The following is an 11004-nucleotide window of genomic DNA, read 5'->3' as shown; positions in this document are numbered from 1 at the left end:
AAATAAGTTTTAAAAAGAAAATCAGCCAGACTCATTCAAGAGTGATTCCTGCACAAATGTCAACTAAGTATTTGTTGAATGAATGGATGGATGGATAAATGAAGGTGTTCCTTCACTGAAGCCTATAGGTTTCAAATTTGTGCCTTCAGAAAACAATTGGTCACACAAAACTTCACACAGATTCTTAAAACTGCAAATTTTAAATTCTCATAGGCCAAGGTCTTACTGCAGTCTATTCTGCGGCCCATAATTTAAGAGGTTGATGTCTTACAAGAGATAAGAAACGGGTAAAAAGTCTAATGTTTAGCGGGTAGAAGTTCTAAGAGACCTGAAAATTAAACACATTTTGTAAAAGTAAAACCCCTCAGTTTTAGCTGATGGCTGGAAGATGGATTTTATTATTGTTATTTTTTGGTCACACCACATTGCTTGGGGGATCTTAGTTCCCTGACCAGGGATTGAACCCGGGTCCCTGGCAGTGGAAGCACACAGGCCTAACCACTGAACTGCCAGAAATTCCCTGGGAGGTGGACTTTAATCTAAAGTGAACTCTGAAGTTGGGTGAAGTGCACCTCCTATCCTCCCTTGCCACACTTCTGTAACACTGTGTACTTGGGCTGCTTTAACACTCCTACACTCTATTGTGATTATTACTTTTTAAAAAATGTTTTCCAGGCTAAACTGTGTGCTTTTTGGTTTTACAGAGCAAGACAAATATGATAAAGATGTTCAGTTCAGTTCAGTTCAGTCACTCAGTCATGTCCTACCCTTTGCGACCCCATGGACTGCAGCACTCCAGGCCTCCCTGTCGATCACCAACTCCCAGAGTTTACTCAGACTCATGTCCATTGTGACAGTGATGCCATAATCATCTCATCCTATGTCATCCCCTTCTCCTCCTGTCTTCAGTCTTTCCCAGCTCAGGGTCTTTTCCAATGAGTCATTTCTTCACATCAGGTGGCCAAAATATTGGAGTTTCAGCTTCAGCATCAGTCCTTACAATGAGTATTCAGAACTGATTTCCTTTAGGATGGACTGGTTGGATCATCTTGCAGTCCAAGGGACTCTCAAGAGTCTTCTCCAACACCACAGTTCAAAAGCATCAATACTTCAGCACTCGGCTTTCTTTATAGTCCAACTCTCACATCAATACAAGACTACTGGAAAAACCATAGCCTTGACTAGACAGACCTTTGTGGGCAAAGAAATGTCTCTGCTTTTTAATATGCTGTCTAGGCTGGTCATAACTTTTCTTCCAAGGAGTAAGCGTCTTTTAATTTCATGGCTGCAGTCACCATCTGCAGTGATTTTGGAGCCTAGAAAAATAAAGTCTGTTACTGTTTGCACTGTTTCCCCATGTATTTGCCAGGAAGTGATGGGACCAGATGCCATGATCTTAGTTTTCTGAATGTTGAGCTTTAAGCCAACTTTTCACTCTCCTCTTTCACTTTCATCAAGAGGCTCTCTAGTTCTTCTTTGCTTTCTGCCATGAAGGTGGTGTCATCTGCGTATTTGAGGTTATTGATATCTCTCCTGGCAATCTTGATTCCAGCTTGTGCTTCATCCAGCCCAGCATTTCTCATGATGTACTCTGCATATAAGTTAAATAAGCAGGTTGACAATATACAGGCTTGACATACTGCTTTCCCTATTTGAAACCAGTCTGTTGTTCCAGTTCTGTTACTTCCTGACCTGCATACAGATTTCTCAAGAGGCAGGTCAGGTGGTCTGGTATTCCCACCTCTTGAAGAATTTTCCACAGTTTGTTGTGATTTGCACAATCAAAGACTTTGGCATAGTCAATAAAGCAGAAGTAGATGTTTTTCTGGAACTCTTGCTTTTTTGATGATCCAGTGGATATTGGCAATTCGATCTCTGGCTCCTCTGCCTTTTCTAAATCCAGCTTGAACATCTAGAAGTTCATGGTTCATGTACTGTTAAAGCCTGGCTTGGAGATTTTTGAGCATTACTTTTCTAGCATGTGAGATGAGTGCAATTGTGCAGTAGTTTGAGCGTTCTTTGCCATTGCCTTTCTTAGGGATTGGAAGTGAAAAGTGACCTTTTCCAGTCCTGTGGCCACTGCTGAATTTTCCAGATTTGCTGGCATATTGAGTGCAGTACTTTCACAGCATCATCTTTCAGGATTTGAAATAACTCAACTGGAATTCTATCACCTCCACTAGCTTTGTTTGTAGTGATGCTTTCTAAGGCCCACTTAACTTCAGATTCCAGAATGTCTGGCTCTAGGTGAGTGATCACACCACTGTGATTATCTGGGTCATGAAAATCTTTTTTGTATAGTTCTTCTCTGTATTCTTGCCACCTCTTCTTAATATCTTCTGCTTCTGTTAGGTCCATACCATTTCTGTCCTTTATTGTACCCATCTTTGCATGAAATGTTCCCTTGATATCTCTAATTTTCTTGAGATCTCTAGTCTTTCCCATTCTATTGTTTTCCTCTATTTCTTTGCACTGATCACTGAGGAAGGCTTTCTTATCTCTCCTTGCTATTCTTTGGAACTCTGCTTTCAAATCGGTATATCTTTCCTTTTTCCTTTGCTTTTCTCTTCTCTTCTTTCAACAGCTATTTGTAAGGCCTCCTCAGACAACCATTTTGCCTTTTTGCATTTCTTTATCTTGGGGATGGTCTTGATCCCTGCCTCCTGTACAATGTCACGAACCTCTGTCCATAGTTCTTCAGGCACTCTATCAGATCTAATCCCTTCAATCTATTTGTCACTTCCACTGTATAATCATAAGAGATTTGATTTAGGTCATACCTGAATGGTCTAGTGGTTTTCTCTACTTTCTTTAAGTCTGAATTTGGCAATAAGGAGTTCATAATCTGAGCCACAGTCAGCTCCCAGTCTTGTTTTTGCTAGCTGTATAGAGCTTCTCCATCTTTGGCTGCAAAGAATATAATCAGTCTGATTACGATATTGACCATCTCATGATGTCCATGTGTAGAGTCTTCTCTTGTGTTATTGGAAGAGGGTGTTTGCTATGACCAGTGTGTTCTCTTGGCAAAACTCTGTTAGCCTTTGCCCTGTTTCATTCTGTACTCCAAGGCCAAATTTGCCTGTTACTCCAGGTATCTCTTGATTTCCTACTTTTGCATTCCAGTCCCCTATAATGAAAAGGACATCTTTTCTGCGTGTTAGTTCTAGAAGGTCTTGTAGATCTTCAAAGAACCATTCAACTTTAGCTTCTTCAACATTACTGGTAAGGGCATAGACTTGGATTATGCGGCATTGAATGGTTTGCCTTGACAGAGATTATTCTTTCATTTTTGAGATTGCTTCCAAGTACTGCATTTCAGACTCTTTTGTTGTCTATGATTGCTACTCCATTTCTTCTAAGGGATTCTGGCCCACAATAGTAGATATAATGGTCATCTGAGTTAAATTCACCCATTCCAGTCCATTTTAGTTCACTGATTCCTAAAATGTCTGTGTTCATTCCTGCCATCTCCTGTCACTTGCCTGGAGAATCCCATGCACAGGGGAGCCTGGTGAGTCACAGTTTATGAGATCACCAAGAGTCAGATATGATTAAGTGACGAATGCACACATGCACACTGCTAGTTACAACTATTCATAGTCCAATAAATGTTTCAAGAAATGTGCAATAAGCCTCTTATCCTTCTCCATCAGAGGGCACACAGACTGAAAATCACAGTCTCAGAAAACTAACCAAACTGATCACATGGACCACAGCCTTGTCTATCTCAATGAAACTATGACCCATGCCACGTGGGGCAACCCAAGATGGACCAGTCATGGTGGAGAGTTCTGACAAAACATGGTGGAGAAGGGAACGGTAAACCACTTCAGTATTCTTGCCTTGAGAACCCCATGAACAGTATGAAAATGCAAAAAGATAGGACACTGAAAGAGGAACTCCTCAAGTTGGTAGGTACACAATATGCTACTAGAGATCAGTGGAGACGTTACAAGAACACTCCAAATTCTTTCACAATAACCTGACCTTAGGTTCAGAGAAAAAGGTTGCTATAATCTGGAAAGCATTAACTGAATCAATTGCATTATGTTCTGATGGAAGAAAGAATGTGCTGATGGACCTAAGAGTATGATCTGAATGGAAACTACAAAAGGATATATTAGGAGAAATGAGAGAGGGTTTGATCTGTTGGGAGATGCATGCTGGTAAAACAACCCTGGGATTAAATCTTAACTCTCTGGATAGGTTTTGCCATATAGCAAGAGTATTACTCAAAGGCAGGAGGAGAAGGGATGACAGAGGATGAGATGGTTAGCTGGCATCACCGATTCAATGGACATGAGTTTGAGCAAATTTTGGGGAGGTGGTGAAGGATAGGGAAGCTTGGCATGCTGCAGTCCATGGGATCGCAAAGAGTCAGATATGACTGAGTGACTGAACAACAACAACCAGTGCTACTCCAGCTAACCACCACGGTGGCCTTTATACGGATTATTCTCATGTAGACATCAACCTCTTGAGTTTGGTTTGTGTGAGGATCTTTAATGGTCTGATCTCATCGAGGCAGACAGAAGACAGTTTTTGGATCTAAAAGCTGAGGTCCGGACCTTAGAACCCCAGAGCTTTACCATCCCCTGCAAATGAGCTTTTGTGCTCTAGCGCTGATGTGAATGAAGGGAAAGCAGTTTTCTCTTTTGGAGAACTAAAACTTCAACATGAATGACTAAGTGGATGGATGAATGAATACATTAGTTCTAGGAGGAGCTGCCATCCAGAACTATAAACTCTGCATCACTGTTCTTTTCATACATGAGATTGCTCCTCCCTTGTATCTAGCTGACCATCTGATCCAGATGATCAACAGACCCCAGGAGCTGATCGGTGTCTACCTCTTCATCTTCTTCTTGCCACCTTACCTCACCCACTACAATCCAGCCTTCCTGGTCTTCACCTCTTTGGTTTCTTCAGAAACCAAGGCCCCTGGCTCTCTTCTGCCTGGTTCTTGTCTTCTTCTTACTTTACATCCCGACTCAGCAGTCACTTGCTTAGAACCTGAGACCAGTCTCTGCAGAGCCTCTTCTACTTGCTCTTCGCAGAGTCATCACCTTCCCACCCCATCACCACCACGTTATTTTCCACCACAGCATTCAGCATTCTATATATTTTATGGACTATTTTAGTTCTTATCTCCTGAGAAGCAGATGCCTAGACGGGATTAAACATGCAAGAGATTTACTGGGAGAATTGGCTGGGATGGATAAAGGGAGGAGGGAGCAAGAGGAAGTGAGGAGAGCCACCAGCTGCAGGTCTGACAGCCTTGAAAGGGAGCGTGAAGGAAGGAGAGTTGGAGAGGAAGAGTCGTGAAGTGCAGCACAGTTCAGGGAAAGTTTTAGCCAGGCCTATGGGAACTCTTCCCACCAAAGTCCCCTACTGGAGGAATCCTAGCTGTTGAAGGCACAGGCTTTCATTAGCACCCCTACCATGCTCGGTTATAGGTTGGGAGCCCACAGGTTTGACCTTGGTGCAAACCGAACAGGAGGTCTAGAAAGGCAGAAGCTGGGAGCGCCTGTCATATACACTTCCCACAGTTAATCATCTGAGAAGTGCATTTTCATGGTTATCAGGTGCAATGAAGTGGATATTTGTATCCCTCCCAAGCATTAGTTGCTCAGTCATGTCCAATTATTTTGCAACCCCATGGGCTGTAGCCTGCCAGGCTCCTCTGTCCATGGGATTCTGCAGGCAAGACCTGACCCAGGGATTGAACCTGGGGCTCCTCCATTACAGGCAGATTCTTTACCACTGAGCCACCAGGGAAGCCCAAATTGATATGTTAAAATCCTCATCCCCATTATGATGAAATTCAGGGGTAGGACCCTTGGGGGATATTAGGTTTGCTACTGCTAAGTCGTGTCTGACTCTGTGTGACCCCATAGATGGCAGCCCTCCAGGCTCCCCCGTCCCTGGGATTCTTCAGGCAAGAACACTGGAGTAGGTTGCCATTTCCTTCTCCAATGCATGAAAGTGAAAAGTGAAAGTAAAGTCGCTCAGTTAGATGATGTCTTGAGAGTAGATCTCCTTGATGGGATTAACTGATATAAGAAGAGGAAGAGACCAGAGCACTCACTGTCTCCCTCCCTTCTTCCCTCCTTCTCCTTCTCTCCATCATGTAAGGATACTGCAAGAAGTCTACCCTTTGGATGCCAAGAAGTGGGCTCTCCCAAGACCCTGAACCTCAGGCTACCTTGATCTTGGACTTCCCAGCCTCCAGAACTGTGAGCAATAAATGTTTGTTGTTGAAGCCACCTAGGCTCTTCTAGGATAAAAGGATCCCCATGTGGCTGACATGCCACCAAGTGGATAGACATTCTCCTCAAGGGATAATTCCATATTGGGGCTCAGCACTGGCCTCTATTGCTGACAGGTTGGACATTCACAGGCAACAATAACTAGCTTGATCTTTTAAATAGTGAGTCCTCTGGACCCTCCAACCCAAGATGATCTTCTGATGAATTTTCTGACCTCACACAATATATCCATCCATTCTGTTATGCCCACTGCCTTCAGTCTTCTTATTCCTTCATCAACCATCAGCCATGGTATCTCAGGCACTGCACTTTGCTCTGCATTGTCCAGCGATTTCTCCAGGCTTCTAAGAACCACCATGCTTCCCAAGGCCCTTGCTAGGGTTTTAAACCCGTGTCCTGAGAAAATACCTCTAAAACAATAAAATCTTGTTTATCATTCCTTACATTTGACCCTATTGATCAAGCACCCTGAAAATTTCAATTCCAGGGGTACTTCCCTTGCTTCTGCTGGTACATTCAGGCTAATTCTTTTAACACCTTTAGTGAATAATCTCTTTCTTCCCTTTCAGGCACAGCACATTCCTAGTCAGGTCTACTAGGAAGGTAACCCTAGTTATGAGTTTGTCAACCGCAGAGGAGGCGGGGCAGCTCCTGAGAGTGAGGCTCTAGGACAGACAGAGGGGGATAGAAAGAGATTCTATTTATTCCAGGTGAGAAAGAGGATAGAAAACGATGTATTTATTTAATCATTCATTTTTTTCCCAGCAAGAATCCATGCCAAGTACTCTTCAAGTACTGAGGACATAACGGTGAACAAGATCAGCAGATTCTTTGCCTTCACAGAGTTACCTTTCTTGTGGCTCTATTTGGATACAGCATAGCTCATCACTGCTATTTCTCCATGGTTAGGGAAGAGCTGAGTTCATTAGCACTCAGCTGGGTACACAGATCTTTCCCCCAACTGCTGTTGCTATCTTTAGAAAAGCAGTGAGTGTGGAGTGAGGGTGTGATGAGGGGACCTTGTAACATACAAAAGGCTCAATCATAGGGAGACTAGCAAGAGCGAGAAAGAGAACTACCGTTATACTGGGATCAGGCCCACTGTGGTGGAAATGGCAAGCTGATCACGGAAATTCACACTTCCCTCTAAGCAGAGAAACAGCTGCTCAACCAGAGACTCTAGTTCCTTTTGCATCTAAGCATGGCCACTGGAACGGTTGCCACGGGAATAGGAAGACCAGTGATGGATGTTATTTCTAGGCCAGGACTTTTTAAAAAATCATAGACTCAACTTTTATATTTTAACATTCTACATGCTCTTATTTGATAATACCTAGCTATATGACGCTGAGTTCATTTTACTATTGTTTATACGATGATGTAACAAAAATTTCAAATAATTTTCTACTTTTACTATATGAAATTTTACTATGAAATATAGAATATGTGTATATTTAAAAATCACTACTAATAACTTACAAGAAGAATATGTATATACTCATCCCTTAACCAACAGAGATGCATGGGGTTCCAATGACAACATGCAAACCGTATTTTCCACAGATCACAAATTCACCACAAAATTTACAAATCACACAAAGGCAGCAATCTGCTGTGAAAAGAGACAGCAGGAACATTAAACAGGGACATGACCTAATGCAACATTCTGAACTAATAAATTAGCTACATTTAAAATTATGAAAGAGATAAGATATGGAATAAAAAATCATGGGGGAAAAAAAATCTCGGGGGGAAAAATTCCACAAAGAATTTATAGAAGGGAAGACATTGAGAGAGGAGGGGACAATAAGAAAGCTGTGGTACATATACACAATGGAGTATTACTCAGCCATTAAAAAGAATACATTTGAATCAGTTCTGATGAGATGGATGAAACTGGAGCCGATTATACAGAGTGAAGTGAGCCAGAAAGAAAAACACCAATACAGTATACTAACACATATATATGGAATTTAGGAAGATGGCAATGATGACCCTGTATGCAGGACAGCAAAAAAGACACAGATGTGTATAGCGGACTTTTGGACTCAGAGGGAGAGGGAGAGGGTGTGATGATTTGAGAGAATGGCATTGAAACATGTATAATAACATGTAAGAATCGAAATGCCAGTCTATGTCTGATGCAGGATATGACACGCTTGGGGCTGACGCGCGGGGATGACCCAGAGAGATGTTGTGGGGAGGGGGGTGGGAGGGGGGTTCATGTTTGGGAACGCATGTACACCTGTGGTGGATTCATGTCAATCTATGCCAAAACCAATACAGAATTGTAAAGTAAAAATTAAAAATAAATAAATAAATAAAAATAAATAAAAATAAAAAAAATTAAAAAAAAAAGAAATTAATTAACTCTAAAAGGTTTATAAATAATGTTATATACAGATAGAAAAGTGAACAAGATCTAAGAAGACAGAAAGAATCAACAGGGAAAGAGGATGAAGGGATGAGGAAGATAGGAGGAGAAAACTTAGCACCTAAGTTTCCTAGGAGCGAAGGCAAAGTGAGGAACCCACTGTGCTTATGGCCCCAAAGTCAACAAATATAACCTATGAAGGTGAAACGTTTCTAGCCCTGTGCTCTAAGAAAAGTATATTCTGAAAGCATCTTTACATAAAATGAACTGAGTACCATTGTGAACTCTATCCTAAACAATAGATTTACCCAAAATACAGAGATTTCACACATGGCTTTTGATTGGTCAGCCCTTAATAAAAGGAGAGGACACAATTTAAATCATAAAAGAAATTCTCCAGAAAGGGAATGATGATTGTTTGGAATCTGGGGTGACAAAAATTACTAGAAGAAAAAAAAAGGAAAACCTAAGCATAATGACATTATGAAATATCATACATACAGGTTTATCATAGTCTGGTAATTCTCAACATACTTGAAACTCTTTCATCATTATTATATTTGTTCTGTTGACCTGTGATCAACAATCTTTGATGTTACTACTATGACTCACTGAAGGCTTAGATGATGGTTAGCATCTTTTAGCAGTAAAGTATTTTTAATTAAGGTATTTTTCGCTGTTTGTTTTAGTTACTAAGTTATGTCCAACCCTTTTGCGACCCCATGGACTATATAGCCCACCAGACTCCTCTGTCCATGGGATGTCCCAGGCAAGAATACTGGAGTGGGTTGCCATTTCCTTCTCCAAATTAAGGTAGCGGGTTAGCCAAAAAGTTCCTTTGGATTTTTCTGTCATATGTTATGGAAAACCTCAAAAGACCTTTTCGGCCAACCCAATATAAACATTGGTTTTTAGACATAATGCTGTTATTGTACACTTAATATACTATAGTATAGCATAAATGTAATTTTTATACGCAATGGGAAACCAAAATACTTGTGTCACTCACTTTATTGTGATAGTCATTGTATTGTGGTGGTCTGGAACTGAGCCCATAATATCTCTGAGCTATGCCTGAATTATAAAAATGTCATGAAATTTCGGAACAATAGAGACACTATCACTCTAATTCTAGGTTCCCAACATTGGCACTGTTGACATTTTGTACTGGACAGTGATTTGTTACGGAGAGCCGCACTAAGCACTGTAGGAGGGTTAGCAGTATCTCTGAGCTCTGCCCAGTAAATGCAGAAGCATCCCCAACCCCAAACCCCACACACTCCCTCTGGCCAGTTGCAGCAGCCAACAACATCTCTAAATATTGCCGAAGGGGGTTTCCCAGGTGGCTCAGTGGGAAAGGCCCCACCCGCCAATAGGAGCTGCAAGAGATGCAGGTTTGATCTGTGGGTGGATCTCCTGGAGGAGGAAACAGCAACCCACTCCAATAGTCTTGCCTCGAGAATTCCATGAACAGCAGAGCCTGGCAGGCTATATAGTTCATGTGGTTGTAAAAGTCAGACACAACTTAGTGACTAAACAACAACAACAAAATATCACCAAAAGCCCCCAGGAAGCAAGACGCATCCCTAGCTGGGAACCACTGTTCTAACCATCCGAAGTAAATACCATTTCTTTCATATGTGCAACTTCTTCACAGGTCCTATCAAGTTGCCAATATCCACTGGCTCATCAAAAAAGCAAGAGAGTTCCAGAAAAACATCTACTTATGTTTTTTATTGACTATGCCAAAGCCTTTGGCTGTGTGGATCACAACAAACTATGGAAAATTCTTCAAGAGGTGGGAATACCAGACCACCTTACCTGCTTCCTGATAAATCTGTATGCAGGTCAAGAAGCAACAGTTAGAACTGGACATGGAACAACAGAATTTTCCAAATTGGGAAAGGAGTATGTCAAGGCTGTATATTATCACCCTGCTTATTTAACTTATATGCAGAGTACATAATGCAAAATGCCGGGCTGGATGAAGCACAAGCTGGAATCAAGATTGTCAGGAAAGATATCAATAACCTCAGATATGCAGATGATACCACCCTTATGGCAGAAAGCAAAGAAGAACTAAAGAGCCTCTTGATGAAAGAGAAAAAGGAGAGTGAAAAAGTTGGCTTAAAACTCAATATTCAGAAAACTAAGATCATGGCATCTGGTCCCATCACTTCATGGGAAATAGATGGGGAAACCATGGAAACAGTGACTTTATTTTTGGGGGGCTCCAAAATCACTGCAGATGGTGACTGCAGCCATGAAATTCAAAGATGGTTGCTCCTTGGAAGAAAAGCTATTACCAACCTAGATAGCATATTAAAAAGCAGAGACATTACTTTGCCAACAAAGATCCAT

This window comes from Oryx dammah, unplaced genomic scaffold, assembly GCF_014754425.2.
Source record: "Oryx dammah isolate SB20612 unplaced genomic scaffold, SCBI_Odam_1.1 HiC_scaffold_12, whole genome shotgun sequence".
Taxonomy (NCBI): Eukaryota; Metazoa; Chordata; class Mammalia; order Artiodactyla; family Bovidae; genus Oryx; species Oryx dammah.
The sequence above is the reverse complement of the archived record's forward strand: the minus strand, read 5'-3'. Positions refer to the sequence as shown.